Below are 15,378 nucleotides of genomic sequence, written 5' to 3'. Positions count from 1 at the left end.
AGTTCAGTTTTGCTAAGTAACTTGTACCTTGTATTTATCACCTAAAATAAAAAACTAACCATGATCAGAATAGAAGTAGGGCTCTAACTCAGTCCTTCTGATTCCAAGATTACTGTTCTTCCTCTGGTAGCATGCTGTCTCTTTATAAGGGTATTTGTAACAACTCTGTTTTTTTTAGAAAGAAGTAATTTTCTCAGTTGGACAATTTAGAAAATAAACAGTTGTCCAGATATATTTTTCCTAGTATAGAAACATTATGTTCTTTCACAGTATAGAAATTACGTGCTACTTTTAGAATAACTAGTTGAGCTCATTATGATTATTCACAGTAATAAATTTCCATGTGTTCTTTCTTCAAGTTAATAATAATAAAACTAATACATAACAGCAAATATTTACTAATTATTTGACAAGTTTTTTATTGTTTATTTTTAAGTTTGTTTTTAAAATTCATAGCAACTTAACAAAGTGGACATTATGCCTTATTTTTCAGACAGAAACTCAGGCATAAAAAGGTTAAGTAACTTGAACAAGCTCAGAGAAACAGTGACAGAGCTGGGATACAATTCCTATTAGTCTGGTTTCAGAGTTTGTATTCTTAATCATTACACTTTCACCAAGATAAGCAGCACAAGGCAGAATCATAGAGGAACCTTCTCTGGATTGTACAAGGAAAACCAGACTGTGAAAAACTGCATTACTTTTTGAGGATTCATATGATCAAGAGAAAATATAGAACATTCTTTTCTCAAATACTAGGGAAATTATCAAATGGTATATATTTCACAAATAATATTATATACTAACAGAGAGGACAAATTCAAATGTGATATCAGTTTAACAGCATTCATTGAGTCACTACTGAGTGCAAAATACTATGAACTCCATGGTCTTAGCAATATGAGGAATGCAGGATCCTAAAAATCGAATCATTCCATTTTTAGAATGTCTTATTCATTCTAAAAAATGAATAAGACACACTTGCAGTCTTGGAGAGCCCTTGGAGGAATCACTGTAAAATGCAAACTATAACAAAATACAAGATGAAATACAAATTGTGGTAGCCATGGTTCTCAAACTTTAGTGGGCATTAGAATCACTTGAAGGACTGGCTAACAGATTATTGGACTCCGTCCCCTGAGTTTCTGACTCAGGGGACTGTGGGGTGGACAAGCGGCTGTTTGAAAATCTGCATTTCTAGCAAGTTTTCAAGTGATGCTGATGTTGTTGATCCAGGGACCAGACTCTGTGAACCACTGAGATAGAAGTTCAACAGAATTTTAAGGGAGCATAGAGGAAGGTATAATAAGCCTTCTAAAGCAGAACCCTTTATGCTGGGCTCAGCCTTTGAACTGTGCTTTGACAAAGGAGCAGAATTTCAGATTTTGAAAGATAATGTGCTTCAGGCTCAAGAAGAAACATAATCCTCCATGCTTTTCCTTCTTTCATCCTAGTGATTTGGTGGCCTCACTCTACTCTTACAGAATGAAATAAAAATTATGAAATCCTTTCTCCTTGCCCCACAACCAAATATACATAAATGTTTTCTTTGGTTCAACCAGGGTCCTGACATTTCAGTAAGAAATGAAAGAGAAATTTTACCACATTTCAAGATCTGTTAAAATCTTTCTTTATTCTGTTTCAGGTCATTTCAATTTCCTCAAAAACTACGTTTTTTTAAAAAAAATTGGTCCTAACTAGACTCACACATTTTAGGGAAGATTAAGAATGAATGAAATGTTGGTCAAGTTTTCTTTCGTAGATTAGTTTTATTGATTGTAATGTTGAAATAGTCACAACTTTCCCAGTAAATATTCTTTCCACCCTTATCATGGGAGAAGGAAAAATAAATGGAAACAATTCTAAAAGTATTTTATCTGTGTGCTAGAGCTGGAGAATAATCAAAGAAGTAATGCACTGACTCATGAGGATAATTTTATTTCCAGTTCCTCTATCATTTTACCATATCCTACTAAATAACTAATTTAAATTCTCACTACTATAATTTTTGTATTTGTAAAAGGGGGATGATATTTGCCATGAGGCTTAGTTAATACTTGGAAATGCTCCTGAGATCACCAAGAAAGGAGAGGAATAAAATACTATTACTCTACATTAAACTTTGGAACTTAAACTATAAAACAAGAGGTATCTACATTCCTTCAGCAGCAAACCAATTGAAAAGACATTTTTCTACTACTAAGCTGCTCATTGTCATGACAAATGTGTATTAGATGCCAATATTGTCAAGTACTTTACAATAATTTCTTCTAATGGATTTTATTCCATTTCTCACATGGACGAAATAACTAAAGGGCAGATAATTCAAATGCTAACTGCCAGTCTAAACTTTTTCTATAAAGGGCCAGAGAGTAAATATTTTAGGCTTTGGAGGCCATGTGTGATCATATGATGACATATGATCATGAGCATAAGACATGTTTAAAACTGGAATAAATAATTGCCACCAGTCATTATCATTTTTAATTTTCTCTTTATTAGCAGCAGCACACTTTCCTTCTGTCATCTCATTTTATTACTTTTCAAAATTGGTTAGTAATAACTATTTAGGTAGAATTCATGGTTCTTCCTTGCTTTCTTTTAAAAAGTGGGCAAATTTTTGAAATAGTTCTGCTGTTTTCCAATTCCATTTGGCTTCCGCCAAATAAGTTATTAAATCAGCCTAGTTGATTTCAATACCCCAAACACAAGCCATTTTGTTTCGTTCACATTTTCTATTTTATTTTGCCTACTGCTTCATTACTTGTATTTCCTCATGTGCCTTTAGAGAAAATGTTATTTCTTCAGTTGCGCAAATTGGAAACCTATTTTTAAAGAGCTGTGTGTCAACCATTTTGATTCTTCTGCATTTTATTCCCCTTCTCATTTGTTTAAAAAAGGAGACAATACATAAGCCACCATCTCCCTCCTGAGTGTAATTGTAGTAGCCTGTTGTGGTCTCACTGAAACTTTTGCATACTTTTTATTTTGTTTCCCTATTACAATGAGAGTTTACCTTCCTGCTTAGTTTTCTGTTTGCGTCTCATTTGGCAATTCTTGTCTAAGGTGTTTTAGATAAAAATCTCTAACTAGACTTCTTTTTAAAATGATATAAAGTAGAAATAGAGAATTTCACAAATTAAGTTACAAGAGTTTACAAAATGGTAAGTAGCTTAAAGATTTTTGCTTCCTTCTGATTATAATTAAGATTTTAAAGATTAAGAACTCTTTCCTGTTTAACTGAGATGGCTTCTCCCTAAACATCCTCATAAATCTATATGCATCAATAAAATATTTGTAGTTACTTTAAAGTAATATAGAAGTAATTATATTTAGTATTATGTTATGGAAAATGGGAAAACGCACCTAATTTTAATATTTAACTATAATTTCACAACGTAAGGTATTTAAAATCTTTTTTTTTTTCAGGTTTTTCTCTCCCTGCAGTGTGCACTTCAGAGATAAACCTGTCAGTTCTGACACATGGAAGTCTGTCATGCTTTCCTCAGGTTTATGCTGTAATTGGAAATCAATCAATTGTAGAAATGTCTTCACAGCACTTGATTTAGCCTTATGTCCTCAGTATTTATTGAGGGCTGATTTAATAAATGGTTCTAAGAAGAAACTCTCTGAAGTAGTTTGATGAAACTGCTACTGAAGTTACTGCCATTATATTGCTCAGTGTCTACACACAAATTCTGACATTTCATGTTTTACTCAATGTCCTAAGCAAAAAGGGAGGAGATCTCTCCCAGTGATTTTATCTGATCCCCTTTCCTATAATCTAAAGAGTTATGAAACTTTGGGTTTTTTATGTTGGTGTTCAGAAAATTCAAAGCTAAGTTTTTTTTATGTTTTGTAATTTTGCCTATTTGTTCCAGTGTAGGTTTTCTGAGATTAAGAAGTATGTCATTACTGCCTCCTCTAACTTCTGCCCTTGTATCCTTGTTGGTCAGTTATAATTGTTTGTTCCAATTTTGTGCAAACAATTGCACAATTTTTTGCACAACTGTTTGCACAACTGCATAATTGTTTGCACAATTGTTCCAATTTTGTGCAAGTTGGCTAATTTGCACAAAAAGCAAAATCATCAGAAATATCGAGGGTTCAGAGAATAAAGCTTGGTGGGAGGCAGGAACCAAGGCAACTCTACAGCCTTGAAAATAGGAATCACAACAATAATCTAGGATCAAGGACAGTCTGGTCAGAGGGAAATGAAGTTGCAAAAGCTTGGGTCCCGTGACTGACTTGTGGTTACAGGAACCTGATTTAATCTCTCTAGTGTGGATATAATGGGGAATAGATAATTCCAGGAACTGAAACAGCAACGCCATTAGGAAGTTAAGAGGAAAAAATAAAGTCTAGGCAAACTCAACAATATTTACTACATATTGTTTTATACTTTTATCGGGGAAAGCAGTTGTATATATGTATGCTATTGTAAGTAATTCTACATTGCTTTTATAAGTGGATAAGAAGTTATTAGTAAATGATTAGAGGAAGAATTACTAATGAATAAAAAAGTTTTTTACAAACCACTGCTCAATGAAATAAAAGAGGATACAAACAAATGGAAGAACATTCCATGCTCATGGGATGGAAGAATCAATATTGTGAAAATGGCCATACTGCCCAAGGTAATTTATAGATTCAATGCCATCCCCATCAAGCTACCAATGACTTTCTTCACAGAATTGGAAAAAACTACTTTAAAGTTCATATGGAACCAAAAAAGAGCCCACATTGCCAAGTCAATCCTAAGCCAAAAGAACAAAGCTGGAGGCATCACGCTACCTGACTTCAAACTATACTACAAGGCTACAGTAAGCAAAACAGCATGGTACTGGTACCAAAACAGAGATATAGACCAATGGAACACAACAGAGCCCTCGGAAATAATGCCGCATATCTACAACCATCTGATCTTTGACAAACCTGACAAAAACAAGAAATGGGGAAAGGATTCCCTATTTAATAAATGGTGCTGGGAAAACTGGCTAGCCATATGGAGAAAGCTGAAACTGGATCCCTTCCTTACATCTTATACAAACATTAATTCAAGATGGATTAAAGACTTACATGTTAGACCTAAAACCATAAAAACCCTAGAAGAAAACCTAGGCAATACCATTCAGGACATAGGCATGGGCAAGGACTTCATTTCTAAAACACCAAAAGCAATGGCAACAAAAGCCAAAATTGACAAATGGGATCTAATTAAACTAAACAGCTTCTGCACAGCAAAAGAAATTACCATCAGAGTGAACAGGCAACCTACAGAATGGGAGAAAATTTTTGCAATCTACTCATCTGACAAAGGGCTAATATCCAGAATCTACAATGAACTTAAACAAATTTACAAGAAAAAACAACCCCATCAACAAGCAGGCGAAGGATATGAACAGACACTTCTCAAAAGAAGACATTTATGCAGCCAAAAGACACATAAAAAAATGCTCATCATCACTGGCCATCAGAGAAATGCAAATCAAAATCACAATGAGATACCATCTCACACCAGTTAGAATGGCTATCATTACAAAGTCATGAAACAACAGGTGCTAGAGAGGATGTGGAGAAATAGGAACAGTTTTACACTGTTGGTGGGACTGTAAACTAGTTCAACCATCGTGGAAGTCAGTGTGGCGATTCCTCAGGGATCTAGAACTAGAAATACCATTTGACCCAGCCATCCCATTACTGGGTATATACCCAAAGGATTATAAATCATGCTGCTATAAAGACACATGCATATGTATGTTTATTGCGGCACTATTCACAATAGCAAAGACTTGGAACCAACCCAAATGTCCACCAATGATAGACTGGATTAAGAAAATGTGGCACACTTACGCCATGGAATACTATGCAGCCATAAAAAATGATGAGTTCGTGTCCTTTGTAGGGACATGGATGAAGCTGGAAACCATCATTCTCAGCAAACTATCGCAAGGACAGAAAACCAAACACTGCATGTTCTCACTCATAGGTGGGAATTGTACAGTGAGAACACATGGACACAGGAAGGGGAACATCACACACTGGGGCCTGTTGTGGGTTGGGGGGCTGGAGGAGGGACAGCATTAGGAGATATACCTAATGCTAAATGACGAGTTAATGGGTGCAGCATGCCAACATGGCACATGTATACATATGTAACAAACCTGCACGTTGTGCACATGTACCCTAAAACTTAAAGTATAATTAAAAAATAAATAAATAAAAAGTTTTTAAACTGAATATCTCTATGTTCAATTAATTACGCTGCAGTCCAGAATGGATTGTAAGGGATCTAAAAGTATACAATGTGGTTCTGCCCACAAACAGCTTAATAACTATATGTAAAAAAAGATAAGCATACATAAAATAACAAATGATTAATACTGTAGGAAATTAAGTATTAATTTTTTATCTAAGAGGCACTTAGCACAGAGATTAATAGAATAGCCTCTAGAATTAGACTGCCTTGGTTCCAATCCCAGCAACACTACTTAAAGTAACTTGGTGAAGTTACTTACTTAACATTTGCCATTTACAAAAATCAAGATATTAATTTCTGCATCACAAGGCTATTTTGATAATACAGATAAAACATTTATAATTATATCTGACATGCAATGAGTGCTATATAAGTGTTAGCTAATATCGTGCATAGAAAAAGAAAAAGACATTATATAACCACCTTATACATTAAAGTATATTTATTCATTCAAATATATTTGGTATTAGCTACCTATATGACAAACATTACAGATGTTAGACACAAAGAGTGATGATTCACAATTGCACTCAGATGCCATATAAAATACAAAGTAGGATAAGAAAATATAGACTGATACTATGAAATTCCAACAGTAGAAATTATTTAAACAAGCATTTTTATGAAAGATTTGGTTAGGAAGCGCTCTTTGAGCTTGGTGTTGCAATATATTGCCATGTGGAAATGGTAGAAAATATTTCAAGTGTAGGGAACAATATAAAAGCATACAGACACTCGAAAGGGTAGAACTTAATAATACAATGAACATAACGTAGTTTTATTGGCAGAAACATAAGGCTTAGAAAGGGAAACAATGAAAAAGAAGTTTGGAAAAACATGCTGGAGCTACAATATGGAGAATTTTACTTTATCACATCAGATTATTGAATCAGACCTAATTACAAGCTTAAAAATCACACAAAGAAGCCTCAAGGTTTATAAAAATGAGAAGAGTATGTGTCAAGGGAGAGAGTATATAGAGCCCAACTTCCACCTCAATCAAAATAGTTGTTCTTATGTCCACACTTCTGTATGGAAGTTCACTTACAAAATGCATATAAGTAGTTACAGAACAAATATATTATTAGAAATTCTTGTGCTGATTTCTGCTTCTGGAAAAGATGGAGTAACAGGGCCTAGATGTAACCTCTTGCCTGAAACAAAGAATTGGACAAAATACATGAAACAATAGTTTTAAATATTTGGTACATCAGGCAACATAGAACAGTAGCCACAAACAGATAGAAAATAAACAAGACAACTCCAACAATGGTAACTTTACTGTCTGGAGAGAGATTTCCAGCTACAGCGCAAGGGAGGGGAACCCAGGTACCAGCAATGTCTGAGTTGCAGAGCTCTATCTAGAGCTAGGAGCCCAGGAAGGTCAAGGTGGCTAGAGTTCCTGGGGCGGAGCACTGGAGAAAAAAGAGATTCATTGAAAGAGGGAGAGAGAATATATGCATGCTTCAGAGATCTGCCGAAGTTGCTATTGCATTGTAAGCTAAGTAGTAATGAGCACAATTGTGTAAAAAAATTATTTAGGCCTGGAAAAAGAGCCATTTGAAAGGAATAAATGGAAAAATAACCACAACTCAAACAAGATCAAGAAGAGTTTCTGCTTATAGCAGTCATATTAGAAATCTCAATAATTCATAGAACATCAGAGAATTGTAGAAGAGATTTATATCACAGATTGAGCAAAATTAGTGCTAAACAATGCTATAGCCCCAAAAAGAAGCATAAAACCCAGATTCAAAAGGATCAAACTTCAAGTAACCTAAGTGAATTCTAGAAGAGAGCTCAAGAATATCTATGGGAACACAAAATATCCATCACTGTACAAGGTAAAATATCCAATGTTAGATGAAATAGAAAATAGAAAAACTCATTTAAGGACACAAACTACAAAAGATCACAAAAGAAGAAATAGATAACATGAGTACTTAATATCTATGATTGAATTTGTAGTTTAAAACTTTCTTACACAGAAGACTCCAGATCTATTTGGCTTTATGGGGATTTCTAAATTGTGAATGGAATAATATCTATTCTACAAAAACTCTTCCATAAATTGAAGAAGAAAGAATATTTCCAAACTTTCTATGAGGACAGTATTCCTCTGATACCAAAACCAAAGACATTATTTTAAAAACTGTGTAAAAAATTCTATTGAATCTACAAAAGTAAAGCTCCTAGAACTAATAAGTCAGCTGAAAAAATTGTAAGATATAAGATCATAAACACAAATCAATTGTATTTAAACATATTGGCAAGGAACAGTAAGAAATTAATTATTTTAAAAATTTACAATAATATAATAAATATGAAATACTTAGGAATAAATCTGACAAAATATGTGCCAAAAATGTGCACTGAATTCTTGAGAGAAATCAAAGATGACTTGAATAAGTGGAGAGCTACACTGTATTAACAGTTCAAAGGCACAATAGTAATGAGATGTCAACTCATCAAAATTGATCTACAGAGTCATCATAATCCCAATCAAAGTAGAAACTGACATACCAGGATTAAAATTCATATGTAAATACAAAAGGCCTAGGAAAGCCAATAATCCTTTGACAAAAAATAACAAATCTATGGAATTTATATTCCTGGACTTCAATAAATATCATAAAACTATAGTAATCAAGAGAGTGTCATATTGTAGTAAGACATACTAATCGATCAGTGGAACAAAGAGTACATAAATAGACCCATACTTCAGTTTGGCAAAAAAAATACAACTGCAATTCAGTAGAGAAAGGATAATCTCTTACACAAATAGTGATTTTTTAAATGCTGCTTTCAGTGGACAATTGATAATCTCTTAAACAATTGATTATCCATATGAAGATAAAGAAGAATAACAACAACAACTTCCCTGTGTATCTAATTGCATTTTTTAAAAACTAACTCAAGGGTTGTAAGAATAAATGCAAAAACTTAAAACAATAACATCAACAAGATAGTGGAATAGGAAGCCCCTGACTATCTCTCTCTCCCCACAGAGACATTGACTCAAAAATATATGGACCAATTCCCTTTATGGTAAATCAGGTAAGAGGCTTTTGCATCCCAGATCATGTGAAAAAACAAACTTAAAATTTAGATGTAACCACAAAGGACCCCAAGTAACCAGACAATGTTGAGGAAAAAATACAAAGATGGAGACATCATACTTCTTGACTTCAAAACATAATGCAAACCTACAGTAATCAAAATAGTATAGTATTGGTATAAAAATAGACACATAGACCAATGAAACAGAATAGAGTTCAGAAATAAATTCATGCATATAGGGTCTACTAATTTTTGACAAGGGTGCCAAGAATATACAGTGGGGGAAGGATGATCTCTTTAACAAATTGTGCTGGACAAATGGGATATCCACATGCAAAGAATTAAATTGGACCTTTATATCACACCAGGCACATAATTCAAAATGGATTAAAGACTTAAATAAGATGTGAAACTCTAAAATTCCTAGAAGAAATAATAGGAGGAAGCTTTATAACATTGATCTTGGCAATAATTTCCTGGATATGACACCAACGGCACAGGCAAAAAATATAAAAATAGCCACGTAGGACTATATACATTTAAAAGCTTGTGTATAGCAAAGGAAACAACAGAGTAAAAGGCAACCTATGAAACTAGAGAAGATGTTTCCAAATCATATATCTGATAAGTGATTAATATGCAAAGTACACCAGCAACTCCACAACTCAATAGCAAAAACTCCAAATAACCCAACTAAAAAATGAGCAAGGAACTTGAACAGATATTTCTCCAAAGAAGACAACAAAATGGCCAATGGGTATATGAAAAGATTCTTACTTCTAATCATCAGGGAAATGCAATTCAAAACTACTATGAGATATCAAATCAAACATACTAGGATGGCCATGATCAAAAGCAAAAACAAAACAAGTGGTGTAAATGTGGAGAAACTGAAACTATTTTACACAATTGATGGAAAAATAAAGTGGTTCAGCCACTGTGGAAAACAGTATGTATGCTCCTTAAAAAAATTATATATATATTATATTATATAAATATAACTACTATGTATGTGACCTAGCAATTCAACTCCTGAGTATTTCTCCAAAAGAATTTGAAACAGAATCTTCGAGAGATATTTGCATTTCCATGTTCATTGCAGCATTAGTCACAACAGCCAAGAGGTGAAAACAACTTACATGTCCATTGAAGAATAAAGAAAATGTGGTATATGCATACAATGGAATACTGTTTAGCCTTATAAAGGAAGGAAAACCTGTCAAATGCAACAACATGGATTAAACTTGAAGATGTGCTAAGTGAAACAAGCCAGTCACAGAAGGACAAATGATACTGCATAATTCTACCCATATGATGTATCTAAAGTAGTCAAACTCATAGGAGTAGAATTGAGGCTTCCAGGCTGAGAAGGGATGGGGAGTTCATGTTCAATAGGTATAGAGTTTTACCCACTCAAAATAGTACTAGAGAACTGTTGTACCACAATACACATATAGTTAACAATGTACTGTACACTTAAAAATGCATTAATAGGGTAGATCGCATGTTGTATCTTTTTATTACAATAAAAAGCTTAAAAGTGCAAAACTTCTACAGAAAAACACGTTAGAAAATTTTGATTTAGAGATAGAAAAATATTAACAGATACAGATACACCACCAAAAACATGATCCATCAAATAAAAACTTGATATTCAAACTTCATCAAAATTATGTATTTCTGCTCTTTGAAAGATGCTGCCAAGGGTATTAAAAGACCAGCCACAAACTGGAAGGAAATATTTACAAATATTTACAAATACATCTAATAAAAGATGTATATCCTGAATATATAAAGAATAAAAATTTACAAAAAACGGGGAAAAGATTTGAATAGACAGTCCACCAGACAAGATATTGAGATGGTAAATAAGGACACGAATGTATACTCAATGGAATTAGTCAGCCTCAAATTCCTGGGCTCAAGAAATCCTCCTGCCTTAGCCTCTCAAGTAGCCAGGACTACATCACACATCACTGCATCCAGCTGATTTTTTATTTTTTATTTTTTGTAGTAACAGGGTCTCACTATATTGCCCAAGCTGGTCTCGAACTTCTGGCCTCAAGTGATCCTCCCACCTCAACCTCCCAAAGTGCTAGGATTATAGGAGTGAGTCATTGTGCCCAGCCAGAATTTTTTAAATTAAAAATTCTCACCATGCAAAGTGATAAGGCTGTGGAGTCACTAGAACTCTCACATATTGCTGATGGGTATATAAAATGGCATAACCACTTTTGAAAACAGTTGGGAAATTTCTAAAAATAGTTAAATATTCACATACCCCATGACCTAGCTATTTCAGCCCCTGTATTTACCGAAGAGAAATGAAAGAGAATGTCCACAGAAAGACTTGTACCTCATTTAGAGTAGCTTCATTAATATAAGCCAAAACTCAAAACATATGAAATGTCCATAACATTTATATGCTATCCATCAGCAAGGAAATGGAGAAATAACTGAGGTATATTCATAGAATGGAATACCACTAACCTATACAAAAGAGGCTATTGGATGAATCTTGAAATAATTATGTTGAGTGAAAGAAGCCAGAAAAAGAGAGTACATACATTTGCTTCCACTTACATAGAACTCTATGAAATGCAAACTAATCTATAGTGACAGAAATCAGGTAAGTGGCTGGCTGGGGACAGGAGTGGGGTGGAATGAGGTGGCAAGGGTTAGAGGACTAGATTACAAAGGGGCAGAAAGAAGCTGTCCAGAGGTAGTGGTGATGTTCACTATCAACTATGGTGAAGAATTTGCAGATCAAAACTCACCAAACTGTACACTTTAAATATGTGCACTGTGCTGTATATCAATTATACTTCAATAAATCTGTTAAAAATTTTCCTCATGCAGCTCTCAAACGATCTGAGCTATGCTTAAAGAGAGCTAAGGAGATAATATTCTCTAAGGCAAGGTTGTCCAACCTGTGGCCCATGGGCCACATGCGGCCCAGGAGAGCTTCAAATGTGGCCCAAAACAAATTCTTAAACTTTCTTAAAACATTATGAGATTTTTTTCCTATTTCTTCCTTTTTTTTTTTTTTTTTTTTTTTAAGTTCATGAGCTATTGTTAGTGTTAGCATTTTTATGTATGGCCCAGGACAATTCTTCTTCCAGTGTGGCCCAGGGAAGCCAAAAGATTGGACATCCCTGCTCTAAGGTAAAGGAAAGACCTGAGGCTAGGACCTCAACAAAGAAGCAATTTGTAGCTGTCCAGTGAGAGTTAACAGGAGACTGGGTTGGGATAGTTTTTGCTGGAATGGAAAAGAATGAACTTGGTACCATTGGCTCACCTAAAAGGATATTTCCCTATCCCCAAAACAAAAGCTGAAAACTCATTTGACTACTAAAAGTTCACTGTAGTTTCATGAAGCATAAATATTTTTTTGCTCAGATTTGTCAGGTTCAGTCTCTGGGCTGGATAATTCTTCGAGTCTGGGAAGACATGGGAATGTTCCATAAAAATTACCTTAGTAATTAGATTCACCGTCATATATTTTCACCAAGAAGTATCTTTTGATCATCTACTTCGTCTGTGAAAGGCTCTATACTAGTCACTAAGGTATAGGGGGTTTGACTGCCATTTACATTTACAAGGAAAAAAGACAGAATCAAATGATTGTCCTTCAGAGCTAGTAGTGAATTATGTGTCTGGTGTTGGTGTGCGAGATTTCCAGATTTGGCTTTTAACTTGTGTGCATGTAATTATATAATCATTAGGGTGGTGTAACTGTACCAATCACTGTGCTAACAGGTATTGTCCAAAAGGCCACCATCTATCTTGAGCAAAAGCCTTTGTTTCTCTGTAGTCAGCCTGGCCTCAGGACAATAAAATTACATATAAATGCAGCCCTGAGTTTTATTTCCCCCCATAGGTTATAAATAATTTGGCTGTAACTCTTTGGGGATGACGTTCATGAAACCTGTATAATCTTTGTTAATTGTATTTCTCAGCTGCAGGTACTTCCAAAGCTGTGATTTATCTAAATTGTATTCTTGTCAAAGGGTTATAAAGGGGATAATGTGAAAAGTCTGTTGGAATATTGTTAGTAAATTTATAAAATTACTTTTTGTATACAGTTAGACCAAGTAATTTTTTTATTCATTGTTTTTAGGGCAGGCTTAAGTATCATTGAAGACTTTAAGGGAATAAAAGTTATACATCCAAACTAGAGATTCTTTGTCTAAAAATGTGTCTGTTAGGACAAAGTTATCATTTACAGGGCTTGGAGATAGTATTTAGATGAGTGAACAATCTAAGCCTAAAACTACAGAACTGCACGCAGATATTTTCAAAATTATTTCTCTTGCCTACTTTATGCTGTTCCCTCAAATCCAGTAGTGAATTATTTGTCCTAGTGTCATATGCACCCCACTGGAGCACATTCTCACTGCTGCTTGATCTAAGGTCATAGCTCATATATTAGCATTAACTCCTAAAAGAAGTTTGTCTTGTACAAAGTGACACTCCTTAGCATTGTTATTCCATCCTATGGCCAGCAAGGAGCTGATGGTACTAAATACTGAAAGGGGTCTGCTGTCTTCTCATCTTGTGGACATGAAATCTACGGCATTTACATTGCTAGACCTCCGTGAAATTTTGGAATCCCATCTTACCGCTTGATGTTATGTCGAATGGTGCCTCTGAAATGTTTTAGATTCTCAGTTCTGTAACCTCTAACCTTATTTACTTTATTAATAGTTATTTAATTAAAAGGCATAAACCTTTTAATTAAATTCATCCAGGAAATTACTGTGGACCCGGAAGAAATGGAAAAGGCCTATGAGCCAGAAGTAGCTAACATAAAGCCCAGAGGTAAAGTTGCTGGGACTGGTAGTCAGATCATTTGTATGCAGTGCAAAGCAGTGATTTTTAGTAGCAATTAGAAAATAAAGGGCAAATAGCAAAATGAGAATGCAGAAAAGCTACCAAAACCAGAATAATTTGTCTATTTTCTCACTTATTTTACTATAGGTCACTTAGTTGCTGGGTTACAAAACAGAATAAGAAAAACAATGAAAAGCTGGTAAATTGTCACAGATCAGAGGAAACAGAAAAATAACTAAATGCATTGTGGTATCCTGGATTGGATTTTGGAACAGGAAGACATTAACGGATAAACTGTTGAAATCTGGAAAAAAAAAATGGAGTTAAGTTCATAGTAATGTATCAATGTTAATGTTAGTTTCTTAGTTTTGACAAATATATCAGTAATGTAAGATGATCACATTAAGGAAACTAAAATTGGGTGGAGATTTTACAGGAATTCTCTGTACTATCTTTGCAACTTTTTTTGTTACTCAAACATTGGTGCCCAAAACTGAGCAAAGTTTAAAACTAGCCCAGTCTGGGAGTTTAATGAAGAATACCTGAGATCCATTCTGAAAGATATGTAGGATTGTTCAGGAAAAGGAAAGAGTGACCAGAATTATGGGCAGAAGGAAGTGCATGAGGCATGTGGGGAACTGAGGTGATTTGGAAGACTAGAGATGGGCACAGATCAGGCCGTGTAAGGCTTGTGTGCCTCAGTAGGAAGCTAGACCTCCACCTGGGGGAGAGGAGACATAAAATGATCAGATCTGAAGGAGCCTATGGGATATATATTTTGGAGGCAGACCTGAAGATAGGGAGACAAATTAGGAATCTCATGATAGTCTGAATTAGGCAGAAACTGTAGCTACAGAGAGGAGAGTACAAATTTGAAAAATACATAAAAAGTAAAATAAGCAGCTTTTAGTGATTTGACTAGAGGTTATTTAGCGGAAAGGGGAATTACTTAAAAAATGTTTTGAGTATACAACTGTGCTATCTCATGATACAATAATTAATTTTCAAACACAAATTACCTAACTTGTGAAGAAAAGTTGAAGCTATGGTTAGTATATTCTACTGAAGATATACAAAAACTTATAGTCAACAAGACATAATAAATTCATATTTTTAAACCCTGTGTTTGAAATACATAATGGTAATAGATAAAGCACAAAAAGAGAAAACCAAAAGCACATAGCTAATTTGAAAATAAGCTAAGCATCTCTGTGAACCCAAAACAT

The sequence above is a fragment of the Nomascus leucogenys genome, chromosome 11 (assembly GCF_006542625.1).
Source record: "Nomascus leucogenys isolate Asia chromosome 11, Asia_NLE_v1, whole genome shotgun sequence".
Lineage (NCBI taxonomy): Eukaryota > Metazoa > Chordata > Mammalia > Primates > Hylobatidae > Nomascus > Nomascus leucogenys.
Note: the sequence above shows the minus strand (reverse complement) of the source record.